We start from the raw sequence: 15630 nt of genomic DNA on the forward strand, positions 1-15630 counted from the left end.
ACACTCAGGGACTCTGGCTAACAAAGTTCACAGATGACTGTAAACTGGGAGCCATCATTGAATCCCCAAATTATGTGGATATTCTACAAAAGGGCCTTACAGAAACAGATGCTTGGTGCCAGAGCCATGGGCTCAAGCTTAATGCCAAGAAATGTATAGTTATCCCCTTTGGGAAAAAACATGTGCCCATGAATTGCCACATAGGTGGCAGTACACTAAACACTGAAAGTGTGATGAGACACTTAGGGAAACAGGTGGACAGTGGTCTCACTTTTGATAACCACATCACCACAGCAGTCAGGAAATCCTTCTATGTGGCACACCTCATCACTAAGGGCTTTTCATCCAGAAAAAAGGAGGCCATTGTCCCACTGTACTCATCCCTCATTAGACCCATTATAGAGTACAATGCCCCGTTTGGTATGTACCTCACAAGACATCTGCAACAGCTGGAAAGGCCGCAGAAATACCTCACTAAAATAATCACAGGCCTAAAGCAGATGCCCTATGCTGACCATCTAAAAAAACTCCAGCTATACTCTGTCGCATATCGTCTACTCAGAGGTGATCTGTGCTTAACATACAAGGCCATGTCAAACCCTGAGCTGTTGGACATGCTCCACTTAAAGAAATCCCAATCCCTCAGAGCCACACACTCTGGGGATCTAAACCTTGCCATCACAATGAACAAAACATGCTGGAGGGATATGTTCCTGACCCAGAGACTCCCCATACTCTGGAATAGAGTGCCCATACATGTCAAGCAGAGTGCCTCTGTGGCCCTCTTCAAAAGAAACCTTGACGATTGGATGGGAGATAGGAAATTCACCCTGGGGATCACATCAGTCACCCTGATAGACAGAGGTCCAGGGAAGTATATACTGTGGGAAGAAATATGCGGGGAATTGTTTGGTTAGGCTTGTATAGGCCCTAGGACCGATAGCCTAGTACCAACCTATGAACCTATGAACCTATAACAAAAGCATCCCTGTCAATAAAAATCTTTTTGTAATTAGTTTGTTTATATTCAAAAAGCAAATCTTTGGTAATGCTGGTGTTTAAATCAATGATACATTTTTCTAACATCTGCAACTGTCTCTCGTTCTCTTTTATAATAATTTTCATAATGTCCATACCTGTTTGATCGAAAAGTTCAAGCAGTTCCAAATGCATAGGAGTTCCCCATTTAGTTTCATTTGGAAACTTCCAAATCCTCAATCCCTTAGGTACTTGTTTTAGTTCTAAACTCCGTTTCAGGAATAAATTATCCATTTGAAGGATTTTTAGTTTCCGTATATGCTTTTCAAACAACCGCAGTTAAGTTTGGACTGTACCAAGTCTGTTGTTGATCTTAGGTGGCAATGAAAACTGCATTTCAAGAAATGCAATAAAATTGTTGAAGTTAAATTTGTTACTAGGTTCGCCTTCTCCCCTAGTATTTTCTCTGTTGTTATTAAGGTTCATTGAGAAGGCGAACCTAGTAACACATTTAACTTCAGGGGGAATTGCAAATGTTCTTCATGGTAGAAGTGGTAGAATACCTGATACAGCAGTTGCTAGGTAGACCTTGTCTCTAAGTCACAGATAACTTATCAGATGAAACTTTCTCCACCTTTGAGTTGACATAAGACATTCTTACATATCACCCATTCATTTTCTTCTTGTAAATGAAAAGTCCAGACTCCAAGAAATCGTACTTCCTTTTTTCATTTTGTGACTGAAAAAAAAAGAGGCAATTATTTTACTCAGAAAGTAATCCCTGCAAAATGTCTGTGCTTACAAAACATAATGGTTTCACAAGTAAGTACTAGGCTCAATGTGCAGACTATTGCATGACTAATAACCAGAGCTTGGAATGAAACCGTGTACTTGTATTTGTGAGGTTAAGACCTTAACCACTATGCCAACACTCCCCTCCCTTCCACTACTTCTCACAGATAGAAGGGTACAAATCTGCATGTTTATTGACTAAAATTAGTCACCTTACTATACATCTTCTCTTTAAACATGTATACTTTCATTCTTATTTTTCTCCTCCAAAATTAAAAGTTTGATATGCATAACAAACCATTCCGATTTTACATATTAGCCATGTCCTGTGAAATAAACAGTTTAGTCATTTAATGCAATCCCTCTCAACTGTCCAGATTTTTATTCACATTTTTGTTCTTTTCCTCATTAAATTTGTGGTTTTCTGGATTTTTGTGGTATATCAGTGAGGAATGAATTCATTGTATAATTATAGGCATTTGAATTTCTGACTTCATCTTTCAGAAAAGGCATAGTAACGCAAGACTTTTTATTCTAGCAGTGTTCTAAGTTTATAAGAGCAAGATTTAAAAAGTGTCCATATTTTTGGCTTTGTCCAGATTTTTTGTACTAAGAGGTTGACAGCTATGGCAGAAACCACCTCTCACCCAGTGCATAACCTATCTAATCAACCCAGTTACCACAGTGCACTAAAATGAATGGGAAAAAGTAATTAATACTAAACAGAAACATTTTTAAAAAATTGCAAAATGTTGTCTTTAAAATCACTGACAAAGTTTCATTAAAGTGCAGTGGTGTGATGTGATGACAGCATAGTTGAAAAAAAACAACCTTGGGAATGGTGCTCTGTGCATGATTAAAACAACGCATTATAAAGACGATATGTCGGGCTCTGAAGCTCTGCCATGCATAAAATAGTTTAGCAGATGGAGGCCATATTAATTATGTTTTGCTAATGAAGTATTATTCTGTGATCCCAGATATTGAGAATTGATAGATAAGCATAAGCAAGAGACACATTGCACATTATTGTACCTGTTTCAAGATGTCCTTTGATTTGCTTTTTACCCTTCTTCATCCTGTAGTCATTAAGCCTCCCCTTGTCCTATTTAACTATTTATTCCTCCATCGGTTGGCTGGAGCTTAAGAGAGATTTGAGTTGAGCTTAGCTAAGTTATTATGCTCAGATGGTTTGGATTTTTATCTTATGTTCTAGCCATTTTATCTCACCCACAGCTAATGTACAATGATAGTGCAGATTTAAATGCATAGATAATCTTCCATTGTACACCCCACTGTTTCTGAGAGGACTGAGGTCCATGGATTCCATCAGAGCTTTCTTCCTCAGTAAATCCCTTAGCCCTCTCCCATGATATACAAGCCAGCAAAAATACTGTTCATCCTCATACCCTCAGCCAACTCCACAGAGACCAGGTCCACTACTTAAAGCTCTAACTTGTGTGTCGCAGTCAGTAATCCATCATTCTGCACCATGGAGATGGCAGCCAAAGTATTCAGTTTAATGGTAAAAAAACATAGCAAAATGGATTTAGTAATTTCTTCGGTCAAGACCTGGTCACTGTATATTAGTGCTGGTGACTGAAGTAGTACAGCCTTGTGCAAGATGCACTGTGTTTAAATGAATTACTGCATTCTCCGGGTACTTGTATTTATTCAGTAATGCACAGATCTGCTTAGCATTTGACAGATATATTCATTATACAGCACCAGTTAGTGAGAAGTTATAGACAAATATAAGCAAAAGGAACATTTCACTTTATTTTATGCATTTAGAAATATCATCTGGTGTACTGTTTAATGAAGAATCAAAATATGGCAATTTGGTCTTGGTCATTTGGCAGGCACTATTCTGTGATACTTGATAATGAGAAGGAAAAGCATAATAAAGGAAAGAGAAATGCTAAATTTTATGTTACTGTGGGTGTCATTTGGTGCATTATTAATGGAGAACAGCTTACACTAGCATGATCTTTTAATTTGACAAGTACTATTCTGTGAAATCTGCTAGTGAGATGATACAGCTTAATATAAACAAGAAGAGTATTTCACTTTAACAAGTCTGCAAGTATTGTTGGTGCATTGCATAATGGGAAGAAACATACAGCAATGTGGTCTTCACTGTTTAATAGGCACTCTTGTGTGATACCCCATGGTGAGAAGTAAAAGCCAAATAAAAGCAAGACAAATATTTAATTTTACTTTAATGCAAATGTAATTTGGTGAACCATTTAATGTGGAAACAGCATACAAGCTCTGTTGTACAAAGCCCCATAACAAGATGTTCTAGCCAACTGTAAGACAGACATACATTTTAATTTATTTTATATGTTTGCTGTGTGTGGTTGAAGTAATACAGCCTCAGATAATGTGGTCATTGTGTAATGGAATTAATGCATCCACTATGTAATAAGCTGCGCACTGTGCAGTACAAGTAATACAGCCTTTAGATGATGATATGTGCATAGACATGTTAAAATTAATGCATATTGGGAATGATAAACTGGTTGTATCCAGTTTAGTCAGGTTTCTGATGCAGTGCTTAAGGGAAAGCAAGATACAGCAGCAATAGTTCAGACAATGCTGCTGGAGGGATTCCAAGAAAACAACATTCTGAAAAGTATGTTAATTAGAACTCTCCCAGTTTAATTTCTCCAAATATTTTGGGTATCTAATACCATGATGGGAAAGGACCCCATTCCTAAGTCAAAGTATGAATAAAGTTTATTAAATTAGTATTGTTTCAATTTTTGATGTTAGCCAGAAGTGCACTTCGCAGTTCCCTCAGTGTGCCTAGAATTGATTCCTTCTGCAATTTATATGGAGTTACATGCATCGGTAATATATCCAAATATGACTGTAAATTCTTTTTTATAAGACCTATTGAACCTACTACTATTAGAACGGTCAGCTGTCTTTCTTCCACATTGCCATTGTTTCTGTCTGTAAATCCTGGTATTTTATGACTTTGAGTCTCTCTGCATGTAAGACACTGTAATCACTGGGTGCAGCAATTTCAATGATAAATGCTACTTTTGTCTTATTTTCATGGACTACTATATTTGGTTTTCTCACATTTTTTTTGAACTGTTGGTAGTGGGTGATCCCATGTGATATAAATGCCATCATTTTCTATAATGCTTTGTGGATCATATTTCTAATGCTTCTCACCTACATCAATATTATAATGTTTGCACAATCCCCAATGCAACAGTCATTCCACATGATTATGCCTTTCAGTATACAGGCCTTTTGCTATTAGCTTATCACACCCAGCAACAAGATGCTCAATTGTTTCCAATTCTGTTTTACAAAATCTGCATTTGTCTATTTCTCCAACATGTTCAATGGACTTTGTAAACCATTATGTACATAGTCCACTATCTTGATCCACCAATATTAACCTTTCATATTTTGATTTAAATTCACCTCTCCTCAACCATTCCTGCTTTAGATCCTGATTGACATGAGGTTGTTCCAGACACGTTTTGTAGTTGCAGCTATATTTATGCATTTTCCAAATTTCTTAATTCTCATCTGATCCTTCAATTTATATTCTTTCTTTTTTTTGGCATATTCAGTTGCTGCCTGATTTTTATCTAGTTCTGGTTTGATTTACATTCCCGCTTGACACCTATATGCTTCTGCTAAACTTAGCAGGGAAGTCATCTTAGATTTGTTCTCATGTTTTAAAACATTCACTATGTTTAGATCTTGTGAGGTCAGCAGATATGTATGCAATGCTACAATTGCAAACCTGTACATGTAATCAGTTTTGAGAAGGCTAATAACCCCTTCAGAAGGGAGAATACATCATCTTGGTGTACATTGATTTTTATAAATCATTTGATAGGCATGAAGCATTTTCTCATTTTCCAGTCCAACTGATTCAGTACCTTTTGGGACCAGTGTGAAAAAAGAAATGTTGTTTAAAAAGCCAGAAAAAGATAATCATTTGAGTAAAATCCAGTTGCCAGCTAGTCACCACACTGGCTGGATGTCAGCAAAAAAAAAACCTGAGAAAGAAAGAAAGAAAAGATGAACTTGAAATAGAGAAGAAACACTCTAGAGAGGAAGAGTCTTGAGATGGTCGGCCAAAAGCAGTTCAGATTTCAGCTTTGGTGCAGGAGATGGCTTCAAGAAAATTGATCAAATGCATATAGTGGTATTTAAAATAAGTGAGACACTGGTGGAATATGTAAGGTCAAATGACAAAAAGACTGTAAGAACAGAAGAAGCTTTTAGTTGCTATTCAGTTTAGCTGGTAACACTGCAGAAATCAGAGGTTGAAATAAAAGACTGGCTGAATATGAGGCTTCTCACAAAGAACTATTTCAGAAAAGAATATAGGTGGGAGACTGAGCACATCATGTGATTTTCTGATATACCAGAGAAACTGGAATGATTAGACCACAGTAATTTTATGAAAGTACAAATAAGCAATTGGCTTGGTATTCCACACCAAGATTTGTTAAATAGAAAGGGCACATTGTGTGTATGCTCCAAATATGACCATGGCAAAGAAGCCAAGACCCATATTAGTAAAGATACAGTCATACAAGCCCAGCACAAAGAGATGTTCCTGGCAAAATTGTGGCAGAAAAGTATTAAAAGTATGGTACACTAGAGTAGTTATTTAAAATGATTATTCACTGTGCACCAGGCAGAGCAAAAAAAGTTTTTCACTGCAATCAGAGGATAGTGAGTTTGTGATTTCAGTTGTTAAATCCAGCTCTCTTTGGAATATTTTTTGGGCACCAAAGAATTTTTGGATGCAGAATAGGCTAAGGATGAAAGAATGTTTATCCAGCAAAGAATCATCTATGATGTTCCGCCTCTGGGCCAGTAATCAATGAGCCTCAGTCCTCACCATTGACACTGGTAAGGGGCATTCACTTGGAACAAAAAATAGATACACACAGTATTTTCAGATGCATCTCTCTGCACCAAGCACAATTTCCCTTAAGAGCACACAGGGAGCACACCCAGTCCTGGGGCTGGAGTTTCTCCTCCAGGTCCCACATAAGACGTCACCTTTCTGTCTGCAGAAACCAGTGCCCTTTGTCCCTGTCCTAGTACCTGACATATGCAGTCTTTGAGATTTGATTTTCACACACACACACACACACACACACACACACACACACGCACACATGCACACACGCACACACGCACACACACACACGCACACACGCACACACACACACACACACACACACACACACACACACACACACACACACACACACACACACACACACACACCTGGGAAAGGCTAGAACAGATTTACCAGCTATGCCCAGGCTATAAGGTAGTTCCACTGCCAACAGCCAGCTATTCTAAGGCTCTTAACAGGGTATCCAATTATACTGAGTGAAATTAATACTAATACCAATGGTAATGTTGACCAAACAGCAAGACTTTCAGGAGCGACCACAGTGTCACCAAATGCATATCAGTATTCTCAAAGAGTAAAATAGTATCTAAAAAGACTAGCCACAATGAAACATTTATATATATTTAATAATAAATAATAGAAGAACATGAAAATACTGAATATGTATTTACTACAAACACCAGAGTTTCAGTCACAGGAAATATTAAAAATAACACAGATGGATAGATTTACACAGATACAGAAAAAAATACCTAACTAATCTCACTATATTTTCTTGACTGATTAAAGAATTACTGTTCGCTAGTTAAGTTACTTACTACATCAAGGCAAGATGATGCGGGTGAGTGGACTTGTCAGTTCCAATAACAGAGTGCTGAGTGCTAAGTGACATCTCTCACTAATATCTAAATATCATTTTGGTGCTGGCTATAGAATGACATCACATCTGGTCACATGACTGTGGTTCCCACACTACTCCCTGACTAAAAGCTGAACCAGAATCTAGCACATACATGTCACACACACACACACACACACACACACACACACACACACACACACACACACACACACACACACACACACACACACACACTGTGTTACAGATCCAGAAGCTGCAAAACAATTTAACACTTCAAATTTTCCTGCAGAGCTACTAAGCCAGGCTTCTCACACACATTTCATCTCTGGCTGCAGTCAGAACTGTAAGGTACAATCTTTATGGCCTAAACCAGGTAATTTCATTTCAGACTAGTTTTCAAAGTTAGCTGGACTGAGATTAACCTCTTTTCTTCCTGTATCCTCTGTTACAATATATTCATTTCAAATGTTACAATACAGTCTGACATACAGGTATATTTCTTTTCTGTCCAGCAGGACCCACTGTTGGTGCATTTCTTTTTTAACACAAGAAACTTTACAAATACATTCTTCAACTCAAGCACTTGTACAAATCAGTTTGATATACAAATGACATATAATTATTTACAAAACTCCAGCTAACTATGCTGGCACTACCTCACATCATCACATCAGCCACCAACCTGAAGGGGGCCCTGCTTTTTATTCTTCTGACAATAACAAAGCCCACAGAGAAAACTTGCCAGTAAAAGATTTCCATTTCCAAAGTAAAATGATAGAGAAAAAAGCATTGACTAAAAAAATCAAAAATACTTTCGACTTGAATCAAAGACCAGTGTTAGATGGTTGAGGTGATGGGGGAGCAAGTCTTCTCATCAGAGGTAGTTTCAGCAAATGCAAAAAACCTTGAATGCAGTTCACTAAAATTACTTTCAGAGAACATTTAAATAATATTTTAATGCTTGCTGAAGGTGGTTTTGGTGAACTGCTTTTAAGTTTTTTGCATTCATTAAAACTGCATGGACGAATTGACATGAATCAGAGATGATGATGAAGAAGACTAACAAAAATGATAACTTAGGTAATAAATGGGAGCACCGTAAAGTGTTATTTCCATAAGATAAGAAAATGTGGATTCAGTGGTATTCCTATGTAATTTGGCTATACCAAAGATTGCAGGAATCACAGGTCTAACTTTGTTGAGGAAATTATATATCTCTGCATTAGTAGATCCCTGAACTAGATAATCATAAAGTTGTATATCAACCCTCACTTAGACATACAGTCATGGCTCAGTGTTCCAAGACATACCCTTTGGCAGTATACATTCTTTTGCTCAAACCTGCATTTAATTCAACCTTACACATGCTAAAGGATTCCTGGAATTTTTTAGCCAGAATCAAGACTGATTTGTGTGACAGTAATGTCAGTTTTTTAAATCATTTATGGCATTGATTTGTCCACTTGTATTCATATGAGATTTTGTTTTGCAAGAAGCTATTTTGAATTACTCATTTTTAACTACTATTGATATAAAAATTATTATTGATTTTTTTACAGATTATTCTTAAAAACAATTATATTTTTTTCAAAGGGAAACAGTATCAGCAGATTAAAGGGGTTGTGATGGGAGCAGTCTGTGCCCCAACATATGCCAATTTGGAAGTGAAACACTGGCAAAACTGAACAAGCACTCAGCGAAAGAATTTACAAACATATATATGATATCAGGAAGAGAAATGCTAACAATGCCCTTTACAAACATACATTCCTTTCTTCTAATTTTAAGAAATTTGAATTTGCAATTCTTCAGAAAATGGATTATAACCCAAGGGGAGGCACTTAAGAGAGGAAATTGGAGTTCGGGGAAGCATATTGGCAGTTATAATTAAATGCTTCTAGTCGCCCTGGGTTGAAGGATCATATATCCATTGTATCAGTTTTGGAGCTGACAGTAGCTAAATTATAAATTATATACTCACTTTACAATGAATTTAAGATGAATTCCATTCTGAATTGATGTGAGAATGTTATTTTTAGTTATCTTATTTTAGAGTTATCTAATTTTACATATATTAACTTGTTTGATGTACATAATTGGTAATTGAGCCTATGGCTTTAAGTTGTGTTTTACTCATCAATTATGTCAGCATCTGAAATGTTATTTATTGGTCAGAACATATGGTGTTTCCTAATTCTGATGAAGTCCAGATTATGTTTCAGGAATATGAAAGCACTTAACTGTGAAAACTGGCTTATTTTTATTATTCTTTTTCTATTAAACAGTTTTGATGTATTAGATTTTCCTGCACCTATTACTCTTTACATATTTATTGTTTGTGGTTCTTGGTCATTTTTCTATGTGATTTTGCCTGGTTTCATTTATTTCCATAAGCTGACATTTAGATATGAAAACTGTGTTTCTGTAAGATGAAGAAGTGGCTAAAAAGACTGGAAGCTTGTTGACTTTTATAGATTGATAGGAGGACTCCAGCATAATCATCACACTGTCATTAATGTTTAGAAAGATAATGAAGGGACTGAAGATGTAATTGTAAGTAAAATGTTTTCATTCTTAGAAATATGCATATATTCAATTTCTTGAAGTAAATTGCATGTTATATTGTAAAGTAGCTCTGTACAATATGCAAACATATTTTAAATGTGATAGGGACAGTCTTATCTTAACTGCTGTTCATGCTAATGATGTTAAATAAGAAAGTACTTTTTCTTAACTGTAATGTATCTGGGGTTAATACTGTAACAAGATATAGGCTGAATATAAGCAGTATAATGTTGTGATGTTGGTGCTGCTGCATATAAAAGTATATTGATTGTATGTGTATTAAATTACAATAATTACAATCATTCCCCAAGTGTTATACAGGTGAAAGTATAGACTAATGTATTTAAATTTACACTACAAAAAAGGGGAAATGTTTTTTTTTTCTTTTTCTAAGCAAACAGGCTAGAAAATGCAAAGCTTTAAAAATTGTAGTTTTCTACTGTTCCACACATTTCATGCACTTGTAAAGCTATTTGCTGCTTTTTTTCCCTCCAGAAGAGGCCTGTAGTTGGAAATGGTTTGTCTTCAAGTGCATACATTTAATCAGAAAATTAATGTAGCATGTACTCTAAAGAGCTTGTATATGAAACACTATAAATAGTATTCAAAAAGGAACTGATTGGCAAGTCAATGAAAATAATTTACAACTGACCCTGATGGAAGTGAATACGTTTCCAAGCAGATACAACCGCAGCAATATTTGGTACTTCATTATTAAATATAACAGTGCACAATTTAGTTCATACTTTTAAGCGTAGCTGAAAACCCTTTCTTGAGTCTGAAAAATCAGTTAACTGAGAAACACACGTGTAGTTTTACACATCTGAGAGGGAAATAGAGATAAGACAAGGATAGGTGCTATCTGTATAAGAAGGAACACTGGCTCTAGCATGTGCTTTTAGCATGATTTACCCTAACTTTACAACAGGTAAAACCTATGGGTCTAGCTGCCTATTGGGGTAACTAGCCCTATGTCAAGGTGGTAACTTCCCTATTTAAAAAATGTATACCATTTTGAGTGTTTGCTAAGAGTTAAAAGGGGTTGGTGTTGGAAATGTTTTTTCCTTGAGTGTTTTAACTTCAGTGAAAATTCTGAGATGAGAAGCAACAACTCCTTCAAGATTAGCTTGCCAAACGTTAGTATTAGCATGTAAGTTGCAGATGGAATATATATTCAAAAGACATGCTGTGCGGAATATTTGAAATTAATAGCTTATCAGAATGATTGCCTTATCAATTATATTGTGGAATGTAAATGGCATTGCAGTATAGACAAACAGCATTGTTACAGGAGACACATTATGATAGCAATGAGCATGTGAATTTGGCAAAGAAAGGATTTCAAAATATATATTCAGTAGAGTATCAGAAACAAATGAAAGGGTTAATCTTACTGATTGTGAAAAGGGATACAATAGTGATAGAATAGTAAAAGACAATAATGGTGGATTTGCAGTAATGAGTGTTTACTGATGAGGAAGGAGAATTGCATTAGTATGTATTTATATCCCATCTAAAACTACTACTGTGGAGATTTAGGGAATTTGGGTAGAAATAATTAGCTTTCATCAAGGAACAATATTTATGGGTGGAGACTAGAACTTGCTTTGCAATAGTAAGAATGTATCGGGGTACCTAGAAATGAAAGTATAACAAAAGAGGGTTAATTTCCGAAGAAATATATGGGAATATTTGGAATGGCAAATATGGATTTACTAACCAAAACTTAGAATTTACTTATTATTTCCAAGATACAATAATTGGGTTAGACTGGATAATAATTATATCTCACAAGAACATAGGTCCTAAAGACTTTCCTATCTATTTGTTAAAAGTAGAGGAATTTAAGGAATGTATAGCAGAAATGATTTGAGAGCTATTAGAAAAGATACATATTTCTTCAGAATGGATAGGTAGGAAGTGTGATAAAAAAAATAATTTAAAATATGGTAGAAATAATAGAGAAAGCATTATGTGAAATGTAATGGGAATTATTTACATGGGTTGTGAAAGGTTAAAGTATTGCAGAAGAAGGAGAATCTCTCAGAAAAACAACAATTGCTACGTACTGAAGGGAAAATAAGGGAGTATTTGGATAACATACACAAGTTTAAAAAGGTTGATATTATGCATGCATTTTTTATAAAAACTCCACAGCAGAAAAACTATTAGTACAATGATTTAGGCAATAGAGAAAGTAAAAAGTGCTTTTGACAGTCTTAGACAGCCTATGACAAGAAAAATAACCAGAGACCCTGTAGAATTAATAATAATAATAATATTAATAATAATAATACCTATGTGTTAACCAGGTAGGCCCATTGGACACAGTCCCTTTTCAGGGCCCACTTGGGAGCAATGTCTGGTTAAGTGACTTACTCAAGGTCACATAGTAGGCAAACAAAAGCTGAGGGAGTCAAATCCTGAACCACAACAACTAACAACCTTAAAATGTACATCAACTATTGTACAAAACTATTTGCAATGAATGTTAATGATGTAAGCCAATGTGTTAATGTAATGTTTTTCTTATATACTGAATAATTCTATAAATCTGTTACGTCTCTCATTATCCTTTTTCTTGTACACTGAATGTTATACATGAAAGCCTATGTCTTCCTGACTCTGAATTATGTCTATTAATGTAAACTCTCATTCACTATTAGTACTAATATAACTTTTTGTGGAGGTTTTCTCCCCGGGCCTTCACCGAAAATGGGTCGCTAAGACCCAGTGGACTTTCCCGGACAACAAATGCAATAAATAAATAATAAATAATAACTGCCAGAGGTATAAAAGATATTTTGAAAAATGCAATGAAAAGTTCTATAAGGCAGGTAAATGGGGAGACCAAGAAAAAGTACAAATGAAAATATGTGAAAGACTTAACTATGCGGCTAGGTTAGAGAAAGCTGAGGCTCATAAATGAATAGCTAAAATAGAAAGGAATGAGATAAAAATGGCAATGTACAATCAATCAACAGAGACACCTTCAGAAACAGATGATATTCCTGTGGAAGTGTGGAAGTTGGGAGGGGAGAAAGCAAAAAAGATTGGAAAGTTTTGCTTAAAAATACCTTTAAAGGTAGGGACAGTATCAGTATCTTGGTAGAAAGCTGTAGTGGCTCTGTTACACACACAGGTAAAGACGCTTCAAACCCTCTATTATATAGACCAATTTCAATTTTAAAACCTGTTTATAAAGTGTTTGGGTACTAAGAGAAGCGAAAAGATGTTACCAGAATTGAAAGATATGGATCAATGTCATTTTGTGGAAAGAAGACAAACACTTGAAAACATTACTAGAATAGTGATGATCCAGAAGGAAGCAGAGTTTAAGAAAATTCTACTATTGTTGTTGGGTCTTGATACAGAGAAAGAATTATATATATTTTGTAGGGATTTTATGAGTAGGGCAATGGTACCATTTGCATTCCCTAATAGAACAATAGCGTTAATTAGAAAGATATATGAAAAGTCAGAAGTAACACTTAAAGTGGGAGAGTTCCTTTCTAATGAGCTGTGTTTGAACAGAGGAACCAGGCATAGACATCATTTTCCATCTTTGTTATTTGCTTTATATTTAGTGTCATTGTCAGAAAATATAAAAAACTCACAAATTTGAGGATATAACTGATATGATCATAAAGCAAAAAAGCTTTAATTACAGATTATATGATTTTCTACATGATAAATCCAAAAACTGACATATCAGTGTTGTGGAGTTTTCAGACAGTTTCAAGTAATTTCAAGATATAAAATAAAAGATGCTAAAACAAGTAGTAAACTATGCCTCCATACATGAATTAGTTCAGCAGTACCCATAATTCATAACTCCCAACTGTCTGGATTTTCACAGAATGCCCAGATATTTGCTTTATATTTTTACTCTTTTCCACATAAAAATTAGTGGTTTTCTGGCAAATCACTGAGGATTGGAGTCACTATATAATGATATACATAAGAGTTTCAGATTTTGTACACTTCAGAAAATGCATGCTAACACAAATCTTCTTGTTTTAGCAACTTTAAAAGAGCAATATTTAAAATCGTCCCCTATTTTTGGGCCTTTGTACCCTCATTTTTTAGGCTTTGTCCGGATTTCTTGCTCTAACAGGTTGAGAGGTATATGACATAATTTATGGCGACATAATAAGATGACGTGTTTAAGGATTTTATGAGTAGGACAATGAAGCATTTGTATTCCCTGATATAACAATGTGAATTATGTGGATATATGAAGGATATGAGGCAAGCACTAAAGTGGGAGGGTTCGTCTCTGATAAGCTGTGTTTGAAAAGAGGAAATAGGCAAGGGTGTCCTCTTTCCCCTTTGTTATTTGCTTTATGTTTAGAGACATTGGCGGAGAAAATAAAGGACTCAGAAAGGCAAGGATATAATTGGTATGGTAATTAAAAAAGTTGTCTTAATTTGCAGAGGATATTACTTTGTACCTGATAAATCCAGAAAAGGACATTTCAGTGTTCTGGAACATTTTGAGACAGTTGCATGTCTTTTTGGGATATAAAATTAACAAAGATAAAACAAAGGCTATAGCTGTAAATTATGTACCTGCACATGAACTGGTTCAGCAATTCCCATGTTTATGAGGGCACATTAAGATAAAGTGTTTAGGAGTATGGATTAAAAAGGCTTCTGCTATAGCAGCTAAGGATATGTGGGAACAGACTAAACAAAAATAATGCAAAAATTGAGAAACTAAAAGCTGTTGTTTATGGATATGGATAGTAATATCAAGCAGCGAATATGTTTTTAGTCTCTTTAGTTTAGTATACAGAAGCCATGCATATTTTTATCAGTCAGTTGACAACTTGTGGACAGTAATTAATGAAGAGTTGAAGGAATTTATCTGGGAGGAAAAGAAGGCAAGAGTTAAGTGGGATACGTTGATCCTTCCAATAGAACAAGGTGGTTTATGATTACCTGATTTGAAGGGATATTTTAGAGCTACACAGTCAAGACTCATATACATAACACAAGCAAAAGGTTATAATTCAAAATGGAATGGGATGGAGATGAAGCAGGGAGGGTCAATAAATAAAAAGAGAGTAGGATGTTGAATGCAGATCCTTATGGAGAATAATAACAATCATACATAATACTATATTCATAAAGTAGCAGCACTAAACCAACATGAGATTGGAGAAAGGAGATTTTTCCAATAAGGATGACTGCAAGTAGGTGTACAAAAATAGATAAGAGGGAATGGAATTTACTGGAGAGAACTGGCAAAAGAACCAAGCTATTGGGAGCAAATCATTAGGGAGGGAAAGCTAATAGAGTGGGATTAGGCCAAGAATACATTTGGACTGCAGGCTAGAGATAGCCTTCCATATCAAGGACTGATATCAGTGTATAAGAAAAGAGAAAAGAATAGGGGGATCCTAAGTGAAAGAGTAGCACTGCTAGAGTTTTAGTAGAATCTAGAACAGAAGCTACTGTTAAAAAGGAATACTTAGTAGGGCATATACAATATTGCCTGATAACTGTAAGAATC

Source organism: Protopterus annectens, chromosome 8.part0 (genome assembly GCF_019279795.1).
Source record: "Protopterus annectens isolate FY-2018-M chromosome 8.part0, PAN1.0, whole genome shotgun sequence".
NCBI classification, from domain to species: Eukaryota; Metazoa; Chordata; order Ceratodontiformes; family Protopteridae; genus Protopterus; species Protopterus annectens.